Source organism: Thermobia domestica, chromosome 7 (genome assembly GCF_964235325.1).
Source record: "Thermobia domestica chromosome 7, izTheDome1.hap1.1, whole genome shotgun sequence".
Classification (NCBI taxonomy): domain Eukaryota; kingdom Metazoa; phylum Arthropoda; class Insecta; order Zygentoma; family Lepismatidae; genus Thermobia; species Thermobia domestica.
This window is the reverse complement of record NC_137460.1, coordinates 255,456,553-255,484,001: the sequence shown is the minus strand read 5'-3', so window position 1 is coordinate 255,484,001 and position 27,449 is coordinate 255,456,553. Positions and strand designations below refer to the sequence as shown.

At 38.8% G+C, this 27,449-nt stretch overlaps 1 pseudogene; it reads right to left on the bottom strand.

Annotated features, from left to right (window-relative positions):
• Window positions 1-1,448: 1,448 nt before the first annotated feature.
• On the bottom strand, window positions 1,449-18,602 carry LOC145689683 (uncharacterized; annotated as a pseudogene).
• Window positions 18,603-27,449: the final 8,847 nt, after the last annotated feature.

Sequence of the window (27,449 nt, the reverse complement as noted above, 5' to 3'; positions counted from 1 at the left end):
ATTATGTTGAATTTACTAAATTTAATTGAATGTACACTGGTACATCCCTAAACACACCACTTCACTCGTATATTACACTACAAAACAATTGAAAAGATAGAAGTTGTTTCTTATTACGCTCTTTTTAATCAATATTCCTCTACTTTAGAAAGAAGAAAAGACATTTTATGAACTGTCATTTTTTGTGCAATTAAAGAATACCTTAAATTAGTTTCAAAGCGGTTGATTAACATATCGAGCCCTTGTAAGAAGGGGGTTATAGAAGCAAAACCTGTTAAATTCATTTTTGAATTTTATCTGGGAACGAAGAAAAAGTGACGCCCTCATGTTTTCAGAATTGTTGAGCAACTTTTTTTGTTAGTTGTTTATTTCACTCATTTGTATTTAGTGATCATTAAACAAAAAAAAGTTCAACAATATCCTGAAACATAAGGGCGTCACTTTGATTTTTGTCAGGAAACGAAGTAAATAGATTTAGCAGGTTTTGCTTCTATACCCCTCAACTGAAAGTATGTTGGAATTATTGTGCTTCAATAGGTTAATTTTTGGGTTGTTTTCCGTGACAATTCAAACGCAATTCCTTTAGCTTTCTTAACTTCGCGGGAAGACAACCAATACGTACTCACGCAACGGCAAATATTATATGGCACCATTTTTTCTATGAGAGTAATACATACAAAACTTTACATTTCCAAATAAAATTATATCCATTAATGGGTTACTTGAAAAAAGTAGGGGCAACTGCTCCCCCTAATCGCCGCCCATGTCTGAATAGGCCCCTCCCCAAATGTTACAGAGAAATCGGCGCCTTTGTCTGTGTAAGGCGTTGTGAATGAAAAATTGGAATGAGTTCAAACTGATTAAATTCAAACGGACGTTCACACTTTTTCCTCCTAGGGGTCACAGTGGCTCAGTGGTAGAGCGTTAACCTCTGGTGCATGGGGTCCCTGGTTCGATCCTACCTCGCGCCAAGTGAAGTTTGTGGTGGACGAACTCCGTGTACATGGATTTTCTCTGGTTCTCTCGTTTCCTCCCACATCCTTCATTTCATTCATTTCTCATTATCACCTCCTTCTTTAGCCTAGCCGGCATAAACGTGGGACGCAAAACTCAGATTTCAATTCATTTTCTTCCTCTTCTTCTTCTATCGGGAAAGGGAACAACAAGTAAGTTTGAAGACCTCTGAGAGTTCTCCCACTATTGTACTACGTATAAAGTGAGAATTAACAAGACCAATATTTTTTAAGCTAACATATTTATGAATTTGGTAAGAAAAAAATACACTAAGTGAACATAGTATAAAACGTATATAAATAAGAAAAGTATGAAAAAAGAAACTATTAATTCTTACTTGTGCAAAATTGAAATATAAATATGTGTGCACAACTTGTATAGTTAAATGTTAATATTAACGTAAGTATCACCAAGGTTGACTATGATATTCACCAGACTGATATGTCTCTGTTGAAGCAGCCCCAATTTCCGATTGACTGAAATTAGTCAAGTTAGACGCATTCATATTTGGAGACTAAGGCACATTTAGAGACTGAGACATCTTTGGAGACTGAGGCACATTTGGAGACCGAGACTGCATGTATGCGCTGTATGAAGTTCCATATGATCCTACATATGGTGGTGGAAATATCTTTGGATTGTACATATAGGATGGACCCACTGGATCATTAACAATTGTACTATTTCTCTTTAACTGTCCCATTTGTGCCTCATAAATTACATCTCCAATCAACTTTTCAGCAATTATTTTCATATCGGGTGGGAGCCTTCTTAATTTAGATGCAACATTCACACCTATGGCATCATATTCATCTTCACCTCTCGCTGCCTTAAGCTTTTCGCTGACCAACTGCAACACAGCAGTTTGTGGCTATGTAGGCCTACCTCGCTTTCGGGATGGAATTGTCGCTCTGTTTGAGTGTCCGGTGGACTGTGATAACTCACTACATTGTGGTGCATCAATGTCATTAAGAGATTGAGCTACCTTCTGTGATACCTGTGATGCACTATCCTGAAAGGAAGAAAAAAAGCTATTAGACTTTTGTGGCGAAGCTCAAAATATCAAGGGTAACGATTGTGGATTATTAAATTTTATCACTGATTCTTATACAGTGAAACTTCTTCTATAGCTATCCATTTCCAAGACGCAGGCATCGAGTACAGTACAGTATAAAGGGAGGACTGTTCCATGAATGTTGCATTATATATTAGATTTGCAACTGCGGATGTGGCTTCTCTATTAAATACAAAATTTAACAATGGCCATGTAAATGAAAATAAGTGTTTAATCAAAAAGAAAAAATACAAACGAAACAGTTAATCCGCATACGAACGTAAATGTGGCTAATTTAAGTATTTATACAAATATTTCTCGATAATTTCTTCAAATGCCACTATGCAAACAAATATCTGTAATCTTTTACTGTATACTCATGTAAAAATCAAATCACCACTTCACAACACTTTAGCACTTGTCGTTTCCAATCGTTTTCCAAAAGGTTCATAGTTAATTTCAATCACTTTTACGAAGAAATATTTGTTTGAGTTCATGTCCGACTAATAGATCCATTATTATATAATTTTGCACATTATTCCAAACACTGAACACACAAGTTCAATTTAACACAGTCCACTTTAACATTGTTAATTTCAAAAGTTTCAAGAAGTGTTTCATTTAGATCATGTCGATTCGTTGTTCCTCCGTAGTTTGTTCCTCCGTAGTATGAAGTTTTCGTTACCTCTTCCCCCCAGATTTTACATTATAGATGTCAGCACCTATTGGACTACCACTACCACCCACCTGACCGCCTGGAGGCCAAGGCTGATAACTATGGAAACATAAGCTAACTAAACAGTTTTCTTCAACTTTTTTTCATGAAATTAAATAAAATCGCGCAACATATAAATTTTCAGGGGGGGGCTGACATTCTATAGATAATCAAATATCAAAGCATTTTATTTAATGTTCATAATTTAATATTCCACAATATTCACTTTTATCTCAAGTTCCCATTTTCTTAGATTTGTTCGAATATTGTCCACATAAAGAAAATTTTTTGAACTCACCACTCATCCATAGTATTATCTAACCTTACGTCGATTCCTGGGCCCAGTCGTACGAATCGAACAGCTCTTACATTTTGTCATTGTAGAATACTATGTAGGACTGGCTGGTTTAGCTTTTTCTTTCTAATCATCAAAGAAGCCAATTATTCTCGATAAGATGGGATAGTTACTGTGGAATAAAAAAAATACAACATACATCTATAATATCAACTTGTTAAACCCTTTTTTTTTCTCCAGATGACTTAATGATATTTACGATGAATTTGTACATAATTACCTTTACATTTTACGTGCTTTTCTCATTCATTTTGATTTCGTTCTCGATACCTTTTCAAATACATAATATGTCTTTTCAATTTTACATTAGGATTATCTACAAGTTGTACCCAAACAACATTGGGTGTTGCAAAACTGATTATTTCGAATGGACCAGAATAAGTTCTTGAGATTTTTGGGTTTACTTTCTTAAATAAGGGAGCTTTTACAATTCTTTTTACCATTACTTTATCATGAACATTAAAAGGTGGTTCTATATGCTTATTTTTATAAGCCTTTTCTTTCCTTATCCAAGCTTTACAAATATTTTCAGCAGCTATTTGGGCTAATTCCTCTTTTCTTTTTTCTTCCCCTAACAAACCTAAATTAATTTCCCATTTACAATCCAAGGGTGAATAGAATTTGCGCCCCATAAAGCTTTCAGCTGGAGTTAACCCCGTTTCAGATATCACATTTGAATTCAGACTAATTGTATTTTAGGTATTAAGTATGACCATCTAGTTTGATTCTCAGAAACGTAACATTTTAATATTGTCTTAATTAAGTAATTTTGTCTTTCTGTTAAATTCGGACAAGGATTGTATGGGGAGGTTGTAACATGTTTAATGCCTTGACTGAATAGAAATGTTTCAAACATATGCCCTACGAAATAGGACGCACGGTCCGTCAGTAGAATATTAATCAAACCATACCTGTATAACATATTCTCTAGCTTATTTATAATTACTCGAGAATTTAACTGTTTTAAAGGTTCTAAAATTGTAAACCGACTAGCATTATCTGTGCCTACCAATATATATTTATAACCATTACTTGAAGGCAAAGGGCCTTGTACATCAAGATGCCAAACCTGACTAGGTCTCGTATTACTTACAGAATAATAGTTTCCATATAATTTTACATTTCTACTTTTATTTTGTTGACAAATTAAACAGCTACGCACATATTCTTTAATTTCATCAAATAAGCCAGGCCAAGTAAACTTCGAAGCTATTAATGAACTAGTTCTTTTTATCCCCTGATGAGATCCTGATCCCAATTGATCGTGATGATATTGTAATATTGTTTTTCTCAACTCTTTAGGGACTTCTATACGAAGACCTCCGTGTAATTTACCTGTAGTTGTTTTTAATAATATATTTTTTCTTAACTGATAGTTAGGTACAGATTCACCTTTTTCTAGAGTTTCTATTATAGGTTTCAATTCCTCATCTTTATGCTGAAATTCTTGTAAGGACTCATTTAAAGCAGGTATTGTCCATAAATTTAGAAAAATTACTTCAGTGGATTTACCATCTACATTTGTAATTACCGGTAAATTTTGATTGGGTGGACGAAAACAAGTACTATCCAGGGTCCTACTGATAAAATCAGCCTGGGTTTGACTGTCTCCTTTAAATGAATAATATCAAATTGAAATCTACTAATTTTTTCAATCATAGTCCCATACTTTCTTTGTCTTTTGTGGTTACGTAATATCCAACTTAAACTTCTTGAATCGGTATACACAGTGAATTTATTACGCAAATATGGTTCAAATTTAGAGATAGCAAGATATAATGATTTAAGCTCTAGTTCGTATACATTTTTGCTCCAATTCGATTCTGGGACAACTTTAGAATGAAAGTGTACAGGTCTTAAAATTCCTTTTTCATCCTATTGGCTTAAAATCGAACTATAAATCTTTGTTGAAGCATCCGTATGAATTACAAAAGGTGCATTTAGATCTAGAACCCTCAAGATAACATGATTGATTATTGCTTCTTTAATTTTGCTCAAAGCTTCATCCTCTATACGAGTCCATTTAAATGGTATTTTATTACTACGTAATCTTTGTAAAGGTGCTAATAGTTCAGCATAAGAGTCTAAATATTTCAAGTAATATCCCAGAAAACCTAACAGCTTGTTCAAACCACGCCTATTCTTAGGTTGAGAAAGCTCAGTTAATACTTTTATTCTCTCATCATCTATTTTCATGTTCCCATCACAAAATTCATATCCCAAAAATTTGACTTTGCGTTTAAAAATTTGAGCCTTTTTCGGAGACACCGTTATCCCCCCATTCTCTCATTCTCTGTAGGACTTTTTCTAATAATAACTTGTGTTTCTACGTCTGGAGTATGTACAATAAAATCGTCCCAATACAAATCAAAATGTTCCCCAATGAGATCATGGAATATTTTATTAAACAAATTAGCTAAGACAAAACTACTTTCACAATAGCCCATTGGAAGTCTTTCAAAAGCAAAAAGACGTGTCGGAGTAGCAAAAGCGGTATATTTCTTACATGATTCTTTAAGTTTTGTTTGAAAAAAAGCTTGGCGGGCGTCAAAAACTGTGTAAATTTTATCTTTTCCTATGTTTCCTATTATAGTTTCCCCATTAGGTGCTGAATATCCCCCCGTTAACACCCTCCTGTTCTGTTGAGAGTAATTGATTACAAGGCGCTTAGATTTATCCTTGTTTATAACTTTATTACTAGGCGGCCAATTTTTACTACATAAAACCAATCCGTATATTTTTTCTTATTTATGAAAAATGTAAGTTGAACTGATTGGGTAACCGAAATGTTACATTGATTCAAAAGTTTTACTTGGACATTCACAGATTTAGTTTTGGGTTTACACTTCTCGCTTATTCGCGCAAGATATTCAGTTCCAATTAAATTCGAAGAACTTGCTGTATCGATTTAACAAGATACAGGCATATGGCAACCAGAAACTACAATACGCATTATATTACTTTTACTATTATTAGATGTCACATAACACTTATCTAACAAACTCGATTTATTAGCACGAAAAGAGGATTGTTCAGGTTGAACTATACAATTTCGCCATAAATGTTCCTTCGACCCACATCTATAACACTGTTTTACCTTTTGAGTTTGCTTTTGTTTACTTATGCCACTCTCAGATGGTTCACGCACTATTTTCTGATAATCTCTTCGGTACTGCCGATTCGAGTCATATGATTCTGCAAAATTTAACAGTTCTCTTTTTGTGTTACTCCAGAAATTAGACAACTATTAGTATTAACAGCTGTACCTAACTAAATTTATCACCAAAGAACAAAATTCATTTTCAGGCATTCCCAAACCGAACAAGGTTGCTACACTACTCTTCTCATGTATAAAGTCCGTAAATGATTGTTTAATGTTCATCATTTGATATAATTTATGTTTTATAATTTCCGTTCTAACCACACTACTAACATATTTATTAACTAACGTGGCAAGAATATTGGGCCAGCTTGTACCGTATAGGACTAACTGTTGCAAGTCTGTGAATACTTTTCCTGTTACACGGTTTAACAAAAGTGTTAGAATGACATCTAAAGGCGCCAAGTTTTGTTCAATAAGGATATTGGCCTTTAATAAGAAATCACATACTGCAAAACCATCTTCGGAAGTTAACATGGGGATAGTGTTCACTTGAGTCTCTATTGCCTTAAATGCAGTATTTGAAATATGTGTTTCAAAATTAAATCGTGGACCTCCTTGCCCCCTATTTGTTTGAGTATAAGAGTCGCATGAAATTGTGGCGCCAGCGAAATCAAGCAAATCTTCCACTGGTCTTATTTGATTGATCTCGCCCCCCTCAGCAATATCACACGGACCCAGATCTATCAATTGACCGGAACTTTCCCTCGTAACACGGCCAAAAGTAGAAAAAGAAGACTGGTTAGGATTTACAATCCCCCGATTAAATATGGGTCTGCTAGATGACATTTTTAAACTATATTTAGGCCTGAAAACACAATGCTTCTCACTATTCAATGTCCAGAATGAAATTTCGGATGTTTCAATTTGGTAGGTTTACAAGTCCAAAAGGGGTTACACGCCAAGTCAATAATTTCTCACACTCCACCTTTAAATATTACTGTTCCCATTAGCACACGTATTTATGGCCATATTGAAAAGCACGGATACTACGGAGGAACAATTTTATTATAATGTTCCATGAATGTTGCATTATATATTAGATTTGCAACTGCGGATGTGGCTTCTCTATTAAATACAAAATTTAACAATGGCCATGTAAATGAAAATAAAGTGTTTAATCAAAAAGAAAAAATACAAACGAAACATGTTAATCCGCATACGAACGTAAATGTGGCTAATTTAAGTATTTATACAAATATTTCTCGATAATTTCTTCAAATGCCACTATGCAAACAAATATCTGTAATCTTTTACTGTATACTCATGTAAAAATCAAATCACCACTTCACAACACTTTAGCACTTGTCGTTTCCAATCGTTTTCCAAAAGGTTCATAGTTAATTTCAATCACTTTTACGAAGAAATATTTGTTTGAGTTCATGTCCGACTAATAGATCCATTATTATATAATTTTGCACATTATTCCAAACACTGAACACACAAGTTCAATTTAACACAGTCCACTTTAACATTGTTAATTTCAAAAGTTTCAAGAAGTGTTTCATTTAGATCATGTCGATTCGTTGTTCCTCCGTAGTATGAAGTTTTCGTTACCTCTTCCCCCCAGATTTTACATTATAGATGTCAGCACCTATTGGACTACCACTACCACCCACCTGACCGCCTGGAGGCCAAGGTCAAGGCAGATAACTATGGAAACATAAGCTAACAGTTTTCAACTTTTTTTTCATGAAATTAAATAAAATCGCGCAACAGGACCTGCGCTGAAATTTCATTTTACTGTACTTACAAAACTGCATTAGGAACATTACGTATGTAAATAAAAAGCAAGATAATGTTGCCAAAATTTGTGTGTGCATTGCAGGAATTTTTCGTTTTGCAACCTAAGCGTTTTCCGAATAGTGGCCACTTCTGAATAATAGACAGTTTTACGTTCGCTGTTACTGTCCGCTATATAGAAGTTTCACTGTATAACTCAATGGCTGAAACACGGCTATGTCAAACTGTTTTTTCGCTCTGAGATGGGAAAGAGAAAAATTTCACATGAAAATGATAACATTTACTTCGGTTTTAGACAGTGCCGTGCCGTGGAAAATCAGCGCCTAGGACGACAGTATACGACAGCGGTCCTCCCCGTACATATGAGTGTGGTTGACAGACCAGCCGCGAAGCGCCACCATGGTTGGTGCAAAGCGTAAGAAAATTTTTAAAAATAATTCCTGCTTTTCTTAATTTTGAACAGTTTTTACTTTTTCTCCTTCCATTTTAAATATATATATCTTTTCTCTTTTCCCCCCAAATTTTGGGCCCCCTTACTTCATCACCCCGCTTGTCCCCCCTCCCCACGGCACGGTACTTATTTTAGATGCAAATCGATCAATCCAGTATCTTTATATAGCTCATTGACAACTTAAGTTACAGCACTTTCATATAGAAGCAACTAACAGTAGATTACTTTCTACAATATTAATCTTGCTGCGAACTAGTAGCAATTTCTTCAAAATTGTCATAACCCTCAATCGTTCCCTCCGACTCACAAAATTTAAACGACCTATTGAATTACAAAATGGATTGATAGATAAAAATAATAATAGACGAAACCTGAAATTTGTTACAAGAAAGCAATTTGGTTATATTTCTTTCTTACTCCCGCCTTTATTTTATTAACTTCGTTTATGACTGTCAAGAAAACATATTTCCGTCAACAAAGAAGTTTCTCTCTTTCTCTCTCTGAGACCAAAGAGACCTTTTTGACTTTGTGAACACTGTCGATTTAATATTTACGAGTCATTTATTCATATTCTAAAGTTTAAGTTTCCCTACAATGTGCCACAGACTGCTTCGTACTACCTATAATAGTTTATTGTAATCTTCATTTTCTGTATCGGAACAACCATTTCGAACAATCCTGTAGTTTACAACATATATTTTATTCAAGGGCGTCATTTCAGATTTCGCTTGAGGGAGGCAAGAGCACCAACAACATAAGACTTTCACGTTTTGTACTAGCATATTAGTAGAAAATCGATTAACCCTTTTAGGATTTCCACTTTTTGAGGTAAATTTTAGGTTTTCAGTCAATCAGCTACTGCTTCCTTACTATTTAGCGTAGGATCATAGTTCATACTTACTTTTTTCTTTTTCTTTTTTCAAGAAAGAGCATACTTTTCAACGAACTCGCTCGCTTGTCGGTACTATACACCAAAAACGGGAAAATCGGGAAACACCAGATTTTTCGAAAATAATTTTTTTCGACCCTCTGGCCTGGGTTCACGTAGGGATCTGATATTAAAAAAACGCTGTTATGTACATAATACGTGTGCAAAATTTCAATCTTGTATCTGAAAACTAAGTTCCGGACAAATTGTTGAAAGTCTGAAGTTGACCCAAGTTTATCATTTGTATATATATATATATATATATATATATATATATATATATAATTTCAATGTACTACGCCATTATTATACTTTATGTATATAATACGCGCGCAAAATTTCAATCTTGTATCTTTAAAAAGGGGCGGAAAAATTGAAAGTCTGAATTTAGGCCCTATATAGATATACAAGTATATACACATAATATAAAAATTTACTGCGTCATTACTATTTGGCCTAGAGTCATAGTTAAAACGTCATTTTCTTCAGTATAACTACACCTATCCAACAGTACTACCCACCTGTCCGTAGCACACATCTGAACCGGAAAAATCGGGAAAATTCGGATTTTTTCTGAAAAAAATCACTCACTCGGAACATTTGCGCCCCTCGGGCCTGGATCTGGTTTCACGTAGGGATCTCAAAACATTCTGAGAAATATCTAAAGGTACACACAATCCGTATGCAAAGTTTCAATCTGATATCTTGGAAACTAAGATCGTCAAAATTTTTTGAAATTTGCCTTAAGAAAGAAAAAGTCACGCTCCTCCGCCCCCTGTTGGTGCCGCCAAGTTGACCATCCGGTTTCAAAACACATCTGGGTATTCTCCGGTCCATCCTTGACTTGACCAATAAAAAAAGTGGTTAAATGCCTGTTACAGAACCGAAATAGGCGGTCAAAGACGATACTACGCTATCGTATAACAATATACAATAAATCCTAAAAGGGTTAAAGCATACGTATTCCTCAAACTCTTTGGGGTCAATTCAACTCCTCCTCCTAAATGACGCGCCCCCTCCATGTAGCGGACCGTCATCGTCGGGGAGGGGGTGGAGCTGAGAGGGCGGCTTCATAACTCATTCATTTATCACCCCTCATCTTCATATCATTGCATGCCCTCTCAGCCGCGAATACCGCTACCGGACTCGCGGGTGGTTGGTGGGAGTCGGGAAGAGGCAGGTCTAGTGGACGTCTTCCTCCACTTGGGGAGGACGTGCACCCACCCGGCCTAATGTTGTGTGCGTCCAGTGTTTGTGTTGTCCGTAGTGTTGAGTCTTTGAAAATATAAAAAAAAACATAAAAAGAATGCAAAACTTAAAATCCAAAAAAAAACAAAAAACATTAAAAATACAAAAAAAATCCGCACCATTTGTTTTGTTCTTCCTGGGCTGGAGGAGGGCTATCTATGTTTTCCAGGTTTCTTTTGTTTTGTTTCACCTCTTCTTTTTCCGGGGCCACGCGTTTTTGTCGACGGGAATGTTTTTGCACTACCATTCCCCTTGACCGCGTTGGCCCCAGGCTGATCCTAAGGTGTTGGGCGTGCTGAAGGGATGGCCAGGGGGTAGCGTTAGTTCCCCTATTAACGCCCCGGTGTGACCTCACACCCTTTTTTCCATTTTATATGTTTACTAAAAATCAATATTATATGGGTACCAAAACTTTAAAATCTGATCCGGGCTCTCCCTCACGGAAGAAGCCCAAATCATGTGAAACTGAAATTGTGGAAAAGACAAGTATCGTCGCGCCCGTCGTACGATATCTTGTAATTAAAGATGATTGTGCCGCTTCTGATGAAAACCGTCCGAGTGCTATTAAGGGCTTATCCCCCTTTGTTATTTATAAAGTTATTACTTACCACGCCGGACAGGTTAAAGACATTAAGAAATTGAGGAATGGCACACTATTGGTGGAAACGATGGATGAGAAGCAAACTGCGAAGCTACTGAAGTTAACAAGTATTGGACCAGTGAACGTGTCAGTAGAACCCCATCGTCTACTGAACGTTTCTCGAGGGGTGATATCGTGTTGGGATCTCCTCAATGCCACCGAGGAGGAAATTAAATCTGAGTTAGCGGACCAACATGTCATACATGTAGCTCGCATGAAAAGTAAGAAGTCAGGTGAACTCGTTGGTACCCAGTCACTGATTCTTACTTTCAGTTTGCCAATGCTTCCGGAGTATGTAAAGGCTGGTTACTATCGATTGAAAGTTCGGCCTTATATACCTAGTCCTTTGCGCTGCTATAAATGTCAACATTTTGGGCACACCAGCACCTCGTGCAACGCGAGTGCTGCACTTTGTGCCAATTGTGGACAGGCTAGTCATGGTGCGGATCCCTGTAAAGCAACGAAGCCCTTCTGTGTCAACTGCAAGGGTGAGCATTCAGCTTGGTCTCGGGATTGTCCAGCCTTTCAGCGCGAGAAGCGTATAAGGTAGCTCATGGTTGTTGACAAGATTTCTGCTGCTGACGCTAAGCGTCGTTTGAAAGAAAGCTTTCCTTCCTAGCTTTCTGTTCCATTCGCTACTGTTGCAGCAAGTTCTAAGAAATCTGTAGCAACCCAGACGTCCGACGTTTCCACACACACCGACTTTGTACCAGAACCTAGTTGTGACGACCCCAAGACCCCAGTTGCGACGACAAGCGAACTTCCCCGAACCCCACGGGTTTCTGTTAGTGGTGGTCTTCGGCGTACTCCAGCCCAACGCCGATCACCTTATATCGCTGGCCTTAAACTAAGTCAACATATTCGCCGGCTGAATGAGACGGTTCTCACTCCAAAGAGAAAAAAATCTACCCCAGTTCGTAAGCCACCTGCAGTTTCTCTGAAATCTGATATGGTGGAGGACGAACTGATGGATTCTGAGTGGGCTGTTATTGGTCCTCGTGGGAAGGTTCGCCTTAAACGTTGACATCTTCCAGTATGGCGCTTCTCCAGTGGAATTTGAATGGCTTCGGTAGTCATCGTGAGGAATTGATACAACTGGTCTCCGACCACTCGCCAGTTGCTGTCTGCTTGCAAGAAACGCATTTTAAGCCCACCCAGTCCTTCCTTCTTTCTGGGTACAATATGTACAGATGTGATAAGTCAGATGCTGGTCACGCTGCTGGCGGCGTGGCCGTATGCGTCTCTGATTCTTTTCATTCTCGGGAGATTCACCTAGTCTCCCGCCTGCAAGCAGTTGCGGTGCGAGTATACTTCTCTCGCCCGCTTACAGTTTGTTCATTGTACATTCCTCATTCAGAAGCCTTTAGCACCGCCGATCTGCTTCAGCTCTTTCATCAGCTCGAGCCGCCAGTCTTGCTTGTAGGAGACCTAATAGCCTATCACCGCTTGTGGGGCTCTGTCCGCACTGACGGTCGTGGCCGTCAAGTAACGGACTTTCTTGAGGAGAGTGGCTTGCTTATCCTTAATGATGGCAGTCCTACTCATTTTTCCACTGCCCATGGCACATATTCTTTTATTGACCTCTCCATGTGCAGTGCTGGTCTCTTGACCTCATTGACATGGCGAGTCCATCCCGATCTTTGTGGCAGTGATCACTTCCCGTTGTTTGTTGAAGGTCTCCCTGTTACTCCTCCTTTACCTCTCCGCCGCTCCAATTTGAAGTGTGCTGACTGGCGTAAATTCCGTGAGCTCAGTGTGTTTCAGTGTCGTGATGATCTCCCTGTAGCTGTTGTGGCTGAAGCTTTTGAGCAGACTGTTCTTGATGCTGCTCATGGTTCCATTCCAGAATGCGGTGGCGACGTTTCCCGCCGGCGTGTTCCATGGTGGTCTGCGGAAATCCGTGAGGCTATCTTAGCTCGTCGGCACGCTCTTGCCACTTTTAATCGTCATCCAACTGCCGACAATCTGCAGCGCTTCCGCATTCTACGTGCTCGAGCTCGACGTCTTATCAAGCTCTCGAAGCGCCAAAGCTGGATGAATTACGTTTCGTCCGTCAATAGTCGCACAGCGATGTCCAGTGTGTGGCGTCGGGTCCGCTCTCTTAATGGAAATTCTCCTACTGTTGATGTTCCTGCTTTGTCTGTGAATGGTGTCTTAGTTACTCACCCTTCGGAGATAGCTAACACTTTGGGCCAGTACTTTCATCCATCTCTGAGTCTGAACATTATCCTCCAGCATTCGTTCCCATTAGGGCGCGTTTAGAGCGGAACCCGTTAAACTTCCGTACCGCGAACAATGAAGATTACAATGCACCTTTCACCCTCGTTGAATTCGATTCTGCTCTTCGTGAATCATCCAATACTGCTCCAGGTCTTGATCGTATACCCTATGAAATGTTGCGCAACCTCCCTGGAGATACACAGCTTGCTCTCTTGCAACTGTATAATCGCCTCTGGGTCGAGGAGTTTTTTCCACCGGCTTGGCGTGAGGCTCTCGTTCTTCCTATCTTGAAGCCAGGCAAAGTCGCAACTAGCCCCACGAGCTACAGACCCATTGCTCTCACGAGCTGCGTCTGTAAGCTGTTTGAACGCATGGTCAACAAGCGCCTGGTGTGGTATTTGGAATCCAATTCACTTCTGAGCAATCTTCAAAGTGGATTTCGCCGTTTCCGATCCACTACAGATAATCTCGCTTATCTTGAGGGTGAAATTCAAGACGCCTTTCTCAACGGCGAACATCTTGTTGCTATATTTTTTGACTTAGAGAAGGCGTATGATACAACATGGCGTTACGGAATCCTAAAACAATTATATGACTGGGGTCTCCGTGGGCATATGGCCCACTTTATCTCGAATTTTCTTCAGGAGCGAAACTTTAGAGTGCGTGTGGGATCTAATTTCTCAGAGCGCTTTGTACAAGAAAATGGTGTTCCACAAGGCAGTGTCCTTAGTGTCACTTTGTTTGCTGTCGCCGTCAACAGCGTTCTTTCGGAAATCCAAGCTCCTGTGTCTGGTTTGCTTTATGTTGACGACCTTGTAATTTTCTGTCGCTCCCGCCACCTTCGCGGCGTTACTCGACAGCTCCAACTGACTCTCAATCATCTTGTTCGCTGGTCGAATGAGACTGCATTTCCCTTTTCCACCGAGAAATCCCAATGTGTTCACTTCTGCCGGCAGCGTACCTGCATTGTTGACCCGGAATTGTACCTCGATGGCACCCGTTTGTCATTCGTTGATACAGTCCGTTTCTTGGGTCTGGTCTTTGACCGTCGCTTGTCGTGGGCCCCACATATACGAAATCTTAAATATTCTTGTCTTCGAGCTCTGAATCTCCTTCGTGTCCTTTCCCACCGCACATGGGGTGCTGATCGTACTGTTCTACTTCGTTTGTACCGTAGTCTAATTCGGTCCAAGTTAGACTATGGCTGTATTGTCTATGGTTCTGCTCGTGCTTCTCTGTTACGACAATTTGACACAGTGCATCACCTGGGTATTCGTATTGCTACTGGCGCCTACCGAACTAGTCCCGTCACCAGCCTGTATGCTGAAGCCAATGAACCTTCGTTAGTATATCGTCGCAGTAGACTACTCCTTAATTATTCTGCGCATGTGCGTTGTATTCCAGACCACCCGTGTAGACCATGTCTCCGTGGTGGTCGGATATACGAGCGCTATGCTGCACGTCCTCGCTCTACACGTCCATGGTACATCCCTGCGTGCGAGAGCTTTCTTTCCGATGATTTCGTGTGGCCCTCTCTTTCGTTGGTTCGCTTTTGTGCTATTCCACCATGGCTGCTTCGTCTACCTCGGCATGACTTTCGTTTGTCTCTGCATTCGAAACAGCAAACTAGTTCCCAGGTGTACCAGCAAGAGTTTGCCGCACTGTTAGATCAGTACCCCGATTTTAGTGTGTTTTTTACGGACGGTTCTAAGGATGCGGATTCTGTAGACTGTGCCTTTGTAACCGACGAGGGCAGCTCAGAATTCAATATGCATGGCCTGTGTTCCGTATTCACTGCTGAATTGACTGCAGTTAAGCTTGCCTTGGACCATGCTCTCACTCTTTCATTTCGTCGTGTGCTTGTTTGTACCGATTCTCAGAGCGTGGTTCTGAGTATACAGAATGTCTTTAGTATGAACTCTCTCGTGCAGGACATTCTTGTGAGATGCCATCAATTGCAGCAACAGGGTTGTGTCGTCGTTGTCTGCTGGGTGCCGGGTCATGTCGGCATCCGGGGAAACGAATTGCTGACACAGCTGCCAAGAACGCCGCCTTGGCCGGGGTTGCGCTGGAGCATAGCCTTCCTTGCTCCGATCTTCGTTCCTATTTTCAAATCTTGATGCGCTCTCACTGGCAAGCCGATTGGGACCAGGCCTTTGACAATAAATTACACGCAGTTAAACCACTCCTAGGCGAGTGGCGTACGTCCTCGTCCCATTGTCGTCGAGATGAAGTGCTCCTGACGCGTTTGCGTATCGGACACTCTCATCTGACGCACAGTTACTTGTTACAGAGACTGAACCGTCCGTATTGTGAGGAGTGTGTTGTCCCCCTGAGTATTCAGCACATTCTTGTGGAATGTCCTGAATACTCAGATCTCAGAGAACCTTACGGACTGCCTTCGGTTCTCACCCGTGCTTTAGGGGATGATAGTGATGTTATTGGCCGGGTGCTTGAGTTCGTGCATGATATTGGCGTTGCTCACGTTCTCTGAGCTGTTTTTAGTCTGTTGGTATTTTTTTTATTGCTGCTAAATTCTTATATTTTGTCACGTTTTTTTAGTTTATTTTTGTATATTGTTATTGTTATTTTTATCCTATTTATTCTTTTATCTTCCACTTTTGCTTTTTTCATTTTATTATTCATTTAGCAGCACACTTGTTTCTTTGCACTGTCTTCATTTTAGCCTATAATTCATTTTTAACCTTGCAGTCCTGAGCAACGTGTTTGATCGTGACGGGGACATATAGCCTCGTTGCTGACGTCCCCATTGACCCCCATCATTCATTCATTCATTCCTAAATGACGCCCCTGATTTTATTATGCAAATATGTTTAAATGCTCAGTAAATTTTGTATTTTTTTTTTCAGTTTCCATCCACTGAAGAGGAATGGACTGCGATTGCAGAGGACTTCAACCGTCAATGGAATATGCCCTGCCTTGGAAGTGTGGATGGCAAACATATCAGAATTGTACCTCCCGCAGGAACTGGTTCATATTTCTATAACTATAAAGACTTTTACAGCATCGTACTTCTCGCTATTGTAAACGGCAATTATGAATTCCTGTTAGCAGATATCGGCACGAATGGACGTGTTTCTGATGGTGGTGTTATTGAAAACACGACATTCTATCAGAAACCAAAGAACGGAGAACTTCATCTTCCACAAACCTGGACTGCACCAGAAACAAACCAGAGACTTCTCTACGTTTTCATTGGGGACGAAGCTTTCGCACTACGAGAAGACTTCTTGAAACCATTCGCACAAATTAATTTGGATTATGAAAAGATGATTTATAATTACAGACTATCTCGTGCTAGACGAGTGGTAGAAAATGCATTCGGTATAATGACAAGCCGCTTTCGAGTTTTACTTACAGCCATAAATATGAAAATTTCTAATATTGAAATTGTAGTCTTGGCGATATGCGTTCTCCATAACTATCTCAGACGCAAACGTGGGTCGCAATACACTGCAGAAAGTACAGATCCTCCACAATGTGTCGCTACGCAGCAGCCAGAAAACAGTGCTCTTACAAAATTACAACAGGGACATAGTCGGAAAGCAAGCCAGTCTGCAAAGGGAGTACGTGACCAGTACAAAAGGTATTTTTGTGGACCGGAAAGAGTCGAATGGCAAGACAATAAGATTTCTACCAACAAGTAGTGACCATCGAGGTCTGATGTCAGTACATAGGAATGAGTCAGTGTTCGTAGGTTTCCGTGAAAAATTTACCTCAAATTATTAAAAATTTGTTTTGTTATCAAATTTTCCCCAGCTTGTCGAGGTCCAATTCCTACGACATAAGTTATGTAGTAATATTAAAGGAAATGTCAACCACATTTATTTTATTCATTTGCTTCTTTTTTTTACCTTATCCTTCACTTTATCTACAAAGAAATATACAAAAATATACCTACTGAACAATGGGTTCAAATTATACAACTTTGAACACACACACACACACACACACACACACACATATATATATATATATATATATATATATATATATATATATATATATATATATATATATATATATATAATGTGTGTGTGTGTGTGTAAAAAATAGTTTGTGTGTCTGTGTGCTACCCGGGAACCAGACGAGTGTACCGAATATATATACTAGCTGAAATACCCATTCTTCGCATGGGGCCTGTACTTGGAAGTCAACGCCTATGGAAATATCAGTATTCATCAAAGCGACCGCTAAAACTATGAATTCGACACTAATATCGGTCATTTTCTACTACTTTCACATGTCCCGTTAAACGACCCCTACTGAAACCCCCCTGGGTCGAAATTAAAAAAAGAACGCTTTGTCTTGGTCTGGACCAAGGTACCCGTGACCAAAATTTGGTAACTCTCGGTCCACTCATCTGGTCCTCAGGCTGCACACAGGCAAACGAACTCTTTTATTTTATTTATATAGGTATAGTTGCTATTGTATCATTTTTTTTCTTTTCTGAAAACAAAGGAAAATTAGGCATTTATATTGGAAATCAATCAGTGCGAGAATTACCCTGGATTTCGAACGTTTTATCGAAAAAATCCCTTATTGCTAAATTTATTTACGAAATTTCCATAGATTAGGGAAATTTCCCTTAAACAACGAACACTGGAAAACTAGTTGCTATAATGATTTTTTTAAACTTAACTGTGGAGATAAATCATCAGGTTCTTCATCACTGCTATGTTCATCTAGGTTGCTTCTGCTTGCACGTGTTTCTTCGTGATCCGATAAAAAATGAAAGTTCATCATAGTACCATAACTTCGGCATGTAAACTTTATCAGCGGCAGAACCACTTAATTTGCTTTTTGTCACTTTGTTGTGCTCTCTTCTGTAATTGGATCGCAACGTGTTTATCCTCCTTTTAACAGCATCAATTGTGGCGTCTGGTTAAAACTCTCTCAGCTTTTCTAACAGTTTTTCATATGCAGAATTCTTTACGTCCTTCCCCACACAATAGTCTTTTTCTGATTTTACTTTCCACAAACATGGTAATTTTCTGTATACCTGAATAAATTCACGCACAGAATCCCTTGTTATATAACACAGATCATCCATCTTCAACGACCTTGTCAACGCAGACCATCTTCAACGACCTTGTCAACGCCGAACATCTTCAACGACCTTGGCATGCGACGGAGGAGAGTGTCACGTGATTTCTTCCGCTGTCGTGATTGGCGAACCTAAATATAAAACAGCCGCCTTGCATGAACGAGCCCATACACGGTAAACATGCATGCAGAACGGCAAAATCATCAAGCATGTTTTCAGAAGATTTTGAAAACTTTCAACATGAATGAACGAGGCCATATTATATTTGGTAGTAGAAGGGGGTCGGTAATTATTATAGTAATTAGGAGCAATGGAACTAGGAAAATTAGTAGAAAAAGGTTAGGTGTTAAGGTAAATATTTCATTTGATGCTAGTCTTGTAACATAAATAAATAGAACTAATATGCCTCCTAGAAAAACTAAGAAGAGAAAAGAAAAAAATCAAGGAGATTCTCTTATAGTTGAGAGAGTTAAGCAGGTAGTAATAGTGTTGACAATGAGTATTAGTCCTATTGATAGAGGGTGAGATATTTGAATTAGAATAAATCTTAAAACTACTAAAATTATAAGTAATATTCAGGTTATTTTAATTTCAAGAGAAAGTTTATTAAAATATTAGTTTTGGGGACTAAAGATAAGTTTATACTTTCTCTTGATACTTTTAGAATTTTTATTCATTAATGGTTTACAAGACCAACGTTTTAGTTAAACTTTAAAAGCTTATGAAAATATTATTTATTTTGTTTTCTTGTTTTCTAGTTATTTTAGGAATAGCTTGTTTTGTTATTCAACGTAAGCATTTATTGATAGTCTTATTAAGACTTGAGTTTATTGTGTTGATAAGTTTTTTACTTTTGTCTTATTCTTTGGGTAGCTTATATGTTGAAAATTATTTTTGTTTATTATTTTTAACTTTTAGCGTTTGTGAGGGTAGTCTAGGTTTATCAATTTTAGTGTCTATTGTTCGAACTCATGGAGGTGATTACTTAAATTCTTTAGTTGTATTACGATGCTAAAATATTTAATGTTTATGTTGTTTTTAATACCTTTGGGCTTTAATTTTAAATTATGGTGGGTTGTTCAGTTTTGTCTTATTAGAGTTTGTTTTTTTATTTATAATAAGAAATAGTATAGGACTAGTTCCTTGGGAGGTGGGCTATTACTTCTGAAGAGATAGCCTGAGATATTCGTTGATTTTAATAAGTATTTGGATTGTTATTCTTATAATTATGGCTAGAGAAGGTGTGTTAAGAAGTTCATTTTATAGTACGAGTTTTATTAGTTTAGTTTTATTATTACTTGTGTTACTCTATTTGAGATTTTCTTCTTCTAGATTATTTATGTTTTATTTATTTATTTTTTTTTTTTTTTTTGAGAGCTCATTAATTCCTACATTATTTTTAAGTTTGGGCAGAGGTTATAAGCCCGAACGAGTGCAGGCAGGCATATACTTGTTGTTTTTTACTTTATTTGCTTCACTGCCACTTTTGATTGGTATTTTTTATTTAGAGTATGTTAGGGGTAGTTTATTAATAATCAATATAAGAAGTGTAATAGATTTGGGAATTACATATTATATATGATATTTCGCTTTAGTTGTTGCTTTTTTAATTAAAATGCCCATATTTCTGGTTCATCTTTGATTACCTAAGGCACATGTTGAGGCACCTGTAAGTGGTTCAATAATTTTGGCGGGGGTTTTATTGAAATTAGGAGGCTATGGATTATTACGTATTCTATATTTTATAGAAAATGTAGCTGTAAGTATAAATTTAATTTGGTTTGGTATTAGAGTTGTAGGTATTTGATCGGTTAGATTAGTGTGCTTACGACAAGTTGATGTAAAATCTTTAATTGCTTATTCTTCTGTTGCTCATATAGGGTTAGTGTTAATAGGACTACTAACGATGGGATTATGAGGATTTAGAGGTGCTCTTACATTAATAATCGCTCATGGCCTATGTTCTTCGGGGTTATTTTGTCTTGCAAATATTTCCTACCAGCCTTTACATATTCTGGAAGCATTGGCAAACTAAAAGTAAGAATCAGTGACTGGGTAGCGACGAGTTCACCTGACTTCTTACTTTTTATGCGAGCTACATCTATAACATGTTGGTCCGCTAACTCCGACTTAATCTCCTCCTCGGTGGCATTCAGGAGATCCCAACACGATATCACACCTCGAGAGACGTTCAGGAGACGATGAGCTTCTACTGACACGTTCACAGGTCCAATCGAAGTTAATTTCAGTAGCTTCGCTGTTTGCTTTTCATCGATCGTTTCCACCAATAAAGTGCCGTTTCGCAATTTCTTGATGTCTTTAACCTGTCCGGCTTGGAAAGTAATAACTTTATTAATAACAAAAGGGGATAAGCCCTTAATAGCGCTCGGACGGTTTGCATCAGATGTGTGGCACTATCAGCATTTTTATCTTTAATTACAAGATATCGTACGACGGGCGCGGCGATACTTGTCTTTTCCACAATTTCAGTTTCACATGATTTGGGCTTCTTCCGTGAAAGAGAGCCCGGATCAGATTTTAAAGTTTTGGTACCCATATAATATTGATGTTTATGAAACATATAAAAAGGAAAAAAGGTGTGAGGTCACACCAGGGCGTTAATAGGGGAACTAACGCTACCCCCTGGCCATCCCTTCAGCACGCGCAACACCTTAGGATCAGCGTGGGGCCGACGCGGTCAAGGGGAATGGTAGTGCAAAAAAAAAAAAAACATTCCCGTCGACAAAAACGCGTGGCCCCGGAAAAAGAAGAGGTGAAACAAAACGAAAGAAACCTGGAAAACAAAAAGATAGCCCTCCTCCAGCCCAGGAAGAACAAAACAAATGGTGCGGATTTTTTTTGAATTTTTAATGTTTTTTGTTTTTTATAGAATTTTTAGTGTTGCAGTTTTTTTGTTTTTTTTTTTGTCTATATTTTCAAAGACTCGACACTCCGGACAACACAAACACTGGACGCACACAACATTAGGCCGGGTGGGTGCACGTCCTCCCCAAGTGGAGGAAGACGTCCACTAGACCTTCCTCTTCGCGACTCCCAGCAACCACCCGCGAGTCCGGTAGCGGTATTCGCGGCTGGGAGGGCGTGCAATGATATGAAGATGAGGGGTGTTACATGAATGAATGATGAAGCCGCCCTCTCAGCTCCACCCCCTCCCCGACGATGACGGTCCGCTACATGGAGGGGGACTGTCAAATTGTGATAGGTTAATTTATGGTAGAGAACGACGGGGTGTACACCTCGCTGCACAATTATTTTCTAACACCATAAAGTTTGTTTCCAGAAAAAATAGAAACTTCGAAATACATAAAACTAGTTAATGACACATTTGACATTTTGAACTCAAGAATTTGCTCATCTTCAGTACCTATGTCAAATGATTTTAGTCTTCGCTCCGAATAGAAACTCCAAGAAGGAACAGTGAGAAAATTGTATTTTTTGATTCGAGATTCGAAAATCGGGAAGGCGCAAAGACTTCTACCTTTCCAAAAATGATTCATGATGGATATTCGTTCTCTATTAGGCTGTTTTCAGGATCTGCGGAAAGAAGGAGTGCTAAATTCCAGATTTAATCGAAACTGTCTACGGAATTTATTTTCTTAAACTAGAGGTCTCGGGCGATTTTGTGGCCATCCAACTCCTTCAGAATTTAAAAACAGGTTACGGTTACTTATTTTGGGTCATAATTCCAATGACATTGCAGTATCACATTCATCACTTGTCTCATGTACAGACGATTCCGTCACCTACATGACGAACAATTTTTTCAACGGTCTACTTCCTGATATGTCAGAAGCACTTACAATGATTGATAATGATTCATGGAAGAACCCATAAATAGTTCTGCTGCTATATCGTTTGAATGTCCTGAAGAGGGTTAGAGGTACTTGGCTGGCTATGTAGCATTTCGCTCACGAAATTGCGATCATTCTTTCGGGACTCCAACTGGACAATTGTTAGACTTGTCGACAAACCAATCTAGCGACACATCTAGCTGGATTCACAAACTATCACGTGGTGGCCTTCTTCTACCCTCAGAAGAATGGTTGGAGAAAGTGAGACAATGTGAGATTTTGTTCTCAAGTGTCCACGGAAGTGAATTGTCAAAGAGATCTAATGTGATAAAAACTTTGTGCAATGAAATTGCAGAGAAATATCCAAGCCTATATAAAGACATTATTAAAGTTTATGTACAAAACTTGGACATTTATACGTTTGAGATATTTAAACGTCAGCTCAAAAGAACAGGTTGCCGCCGAACGCCAGCGCAAGAAAATGAAGAAATAGGAATGAATGAATGAGTAGGGGGAGTAATGGGGACGTCAGCAACGAGGCTATATGTCCCCGTCTCGATTAACAGCGGTGCTCAGGACTGTATCTTAAAAAGAAAACAAACTAAAATGAATACTGTGCAAATAACGAAAGCGCTGCTAAACGAAAAGCAAACGGAAACACAGGTGAAAATAGAAGATAAAAGAATAAATAAGATAAAATATATAACGATAACAATATACAGAAAAAAAAAGATAAAAGATGAGAGAGAATATAAAAAATTTAGCAGCAATAAAACAAGCACAACAGACTAAAACAGCTCAGAGAACGTGAGCAACTCCACAATCAGAAACAAACTTAACTACCCGGCTAACAACGTCATGATCATCCCCCAAAGCACGGGTAAGGAGACAAGGCAGTCCGTAACGTTCTCTGAGATCTGAGTATTCAGGACATTCAACAAGAATGTGCTTAATACTCAGGGGGACTATACATTCCTCACAATAAGGACGGTCTAATCCACGCAATAAATAACTATGCGTCAGATGAGAGTGTCCGATACGCAGACGCGCCAGGAGCACCTCATCCCGACGACAAGAGGAAGAAGATGTATGCCACGTTCCAAGAATCGGCTTAACTGCGTGAAGTTTATTCCCAATCGCCTGGTCCCAATCAGCTTGCCACTGAGAGCGCATCAAGCTGGAAAAATGACGACAAAGATCCGAGCAGGGAATGGTATGCTCCAGTGCAACTCCAGCCAAGGCGGCGTGCTTGGCAGCTGTGTCAGCAAGTTCGTTTCCCCGGATGCCGACATGACTCGGCACCCAGCAGACAACGACGACACAACCCTGTTGCTGCAATTGATGGCATCTCACGAGAATGTCCTGCACTAGAGAGTTCAGACTGAAGACATTCTGTAGACTCTGAACCACGCTCCGGAAATCGGTGCAAACAAGCACACGACGTAATGAAAGTGTCAGAGCATGGTCCAAGGCAAGCTTAAGTGCAGTTAATTCAGCAGTGAACACGGAACACAGGCGATGCAAATGGAATTCTGAGCTGCCCTCGTCGGTGACAAAGGCACAGCCTACAGAATCCCCATCCTTAGAACCGTCCGTAAAGAACACATTAAAATCGGGGTACTGATCTAACAGTGCGGCAAACTCTTGCTGATACACCTGGGGACTAGTCTGCTGTTTCGAATGTATAGACAGACGTAAATCATGGCGAGGTAGACGAAGTAGCCATGGTGGAATAGCACGAAAGAGAGGGTCACAGCAAATCGTCGCCAAGGAAGGTCTCACACGCACGGATGTACCATGGACGTGTAGAGCGAGGACGTGCAGCATAGCGCTCGTATATCCGACCACCGCGGAGACATGGTCTACACGGGTGGGCTGGAATACAACGCACATGCGCAGAGTAATTAAGAAGTAGTTTACTGCGACGATACGCTAACGAAGGTTCATTGGCTTCAGCATACAAGCTGGCGACGGGACTGGTTCGGTAGGCGCCAGTAGCAATACGAATACCCAGGTGATGCACTGTGTCAAGTTGTTGTAACAGAGAAGCACGAGCAGTACCATAGACAATACAGCCATAGTCTAACTTGGACCGAATGAGACTACGGTACAAACGAAGTAGAACAGTACGATCAGCACCCCACGTGCGGTGGGAAATGACACGAAGGAGATTCAGAGCTCGAAGACAAGAATATTTAAGATTCCGTATATGTGGATTCCAGATCCAAGAAACGGACTGTATCAACGAAGGACAAACGGGTGCCATCGAGGTACAGCGGTGGACACTTCTAAATGGTACACCTTAGCCGTAAATCTCCATATGGCTGTACCATTTAGAAGTGTCCACCGCTGTACAAGTCCGGGTCAATAACGCAGGTACGTTGCCGGCAGAAGTGAACACATTGGGATTTCTCGGTGGAAAAGCGAAATCCAGTCTCATTCGACCAGCGAACGAGACGATTGAGAGTCAGTTGAAGCTGTCGAGTAAAATGAAGAAATAGGATTTATCATCACTGCAGGCGTTAACAACGAAGCCTGGGTGAGTAATGAAAGATATTATTATTGTCATAATTAAATATATTTGCTTCTTTTGTTTAGAGTGCAAATGTAAAAATGTTTTCAGAATGTTAAAGGATAGTGGTAGCTCTTGCGGCAGGTCAAATCCTCAAAACTATTTTAATTTCCTCCTTTAGTTTGAAGAGAAAAAATTTTACTGATGTGACCTCCCTCAAGAGCCGCCGCTGCGAAACGAAAATGACATAATTGCTACACTTAGTCCTGGCTGTCAGTAACCCCAGAGCTAGCCACAGAACTTGGAGACGGGGTTAATATGTTAATAGGCATAAATTGTTGATTCTAAACCTCTCTACATCAATAATTACCCAGATCTTCTATGCATTCTCATTATATACCTTCACTAGAGCTACTTACTCTAATAATAATAATAATAACAGGTATTTCAAAAACGTTTACTAATCATTGTAGCTATAAAAGACACAAGCCTACATTCCTATTGGATCCTTGAGGCGCTTCCTAAAATGTATTTATATTTGTTGAAATGCGTAGCATTTTAGTAGCATAGGCCTATTTATTTTCTCTATAAAACTCAGCGGTTTCTTTTGCACTAAATATCTGCAACACTTAACTGTGCCAGATAAATATGTGGAGACTCTTAATACTACTCTCATTAATTTAATGATTGTACAATGGAGAATGTTTAGATTAGATTAACATAATACTCTTTACTATTTAAGTAATAATGACCAAGAAATTATTAAAAAGAAATAATAAATAGGTACGAACTACGGCACGAAACATTCTCACTTCTATTTAATAAATTAAATCAAATCATGCTGCAGTTATTAAAAAAAACTTTTATGAAATATGAACAAAATCATCTGATAGAAAATTCATCACAAGAGTAGACCGTTTCTTCTGGGTTTCCCACTCGTTCTCAGAGGGATTAAAATGCATTTAAAATGATGACCCTCTCACAAATATCTCAATTGCATTTTTTGGTATTAAAATAGCACATAAGGATGCTTTGTTGGCTTGGGGACAGGGGATACGGAAAATTTCGTAGGTGGCCAGCACCCATCTGAATGTAGGCCTTATTGCCAGATAAAGGAAATTTAGAGATAAACCCTTCCCTGGAAATGTTTGTTCGAGAGGAAGCATGGGAAATAACATGACAAGATTCTATTTGAGATAGTACTCCGGTAGATTATTTTATGTAGGCGACCTGCGAGGGACCCAAGCCCACGCAATGACACAACTTTTCAAGAACTTGTCATTTTTTACAAGATATATACTCCCCTCCCTACAGAACATACAGTAATTAACTAGTGATGCCGTCCTCGGTTTCAGCTATAAACTGGTGAATTAATTGTTTAACTACTTGAGTCAGTTTCAACCCCAAGCAAGAGTGATTATTCATAAGGCTGAAAGAAAATGCTGCAATGTTTTATGAAAATCAAAAAATTGTTACACAATTTAATATGAACTTTATTATTATTATTATTATTATTATTATTATTATAATCAAATTTTCTCTTAATCATGATTTATATCCAACAATAGGTAATAATAGGGTATATATATATATATATATATATATATATATATATATATATATATATATATATATATATATATATCACGTGCCATATTTCATCAATGGGCTCAATTTTTATATTATCATAGGAAGTAATTTTGTTGCCACATTACAACTAGAATGTGCGATTCTTTAAGTGGATATTAAATGTAGTTCTGTTGTTCAAACGCTGTATTCCGGCGAATAGTAGGTAGTGAGATATGAACCTCTCGGGGAAGGGATATACTTCTTTCTTCAAAGATGTTTGCTTCTGTATTAACTAACTGATTCAAAATTTACGCGATAACGTCTTTTCTCGAAAGAAGGGAAGAATTTTTCCTGGCTGCGCTGAATTCATTCGTGGTTGAACATTTTTTTTACAAAGCTATCGTTAAACAAATATGCGAATATACATATATATAAAATATTGTGCATATATACATGAATATATCTTATGCTGAATGATAGCCGCTTTCAATACAGTTTCGAAAAAAAATATTTATTCAAACTAATTTAAAACCAGTGAGTACGTAAAGCGCGCCTTGTTTTGCGTTTGTCTCATGAAGTGGAGAGAGAAGCTACTCGCGTCTGCTTACCCGGTGACGTCACACATCCAGCCTCGTCCTCAAAGATTAGGTTGGCGCAATAAAACCTTGGGCTGCATGTATTTGAAAACTGAATCTACTGGTATTTGTTTTAGCGCAACTACGCTCCTTTTTTGTTTCCAATTTTATTATTAAAGTAACGGGAGGAAGACAAGTATCGAGGGCAAGTCGTCAGTTATCACAGGTAAGTGAAAGTGCTCCAAGAAATTAGTCTTCGGTGTCGTTCTATTAACGACAGTGGAAGTGTGATTTTTGGTTATCGTACAGTAAAAACTTTTATTATTTGTGTGGAACTAGAATGGGTAAAAAGTTTCGGGATGTGTGGTTGAGAAACCCAAAGGGC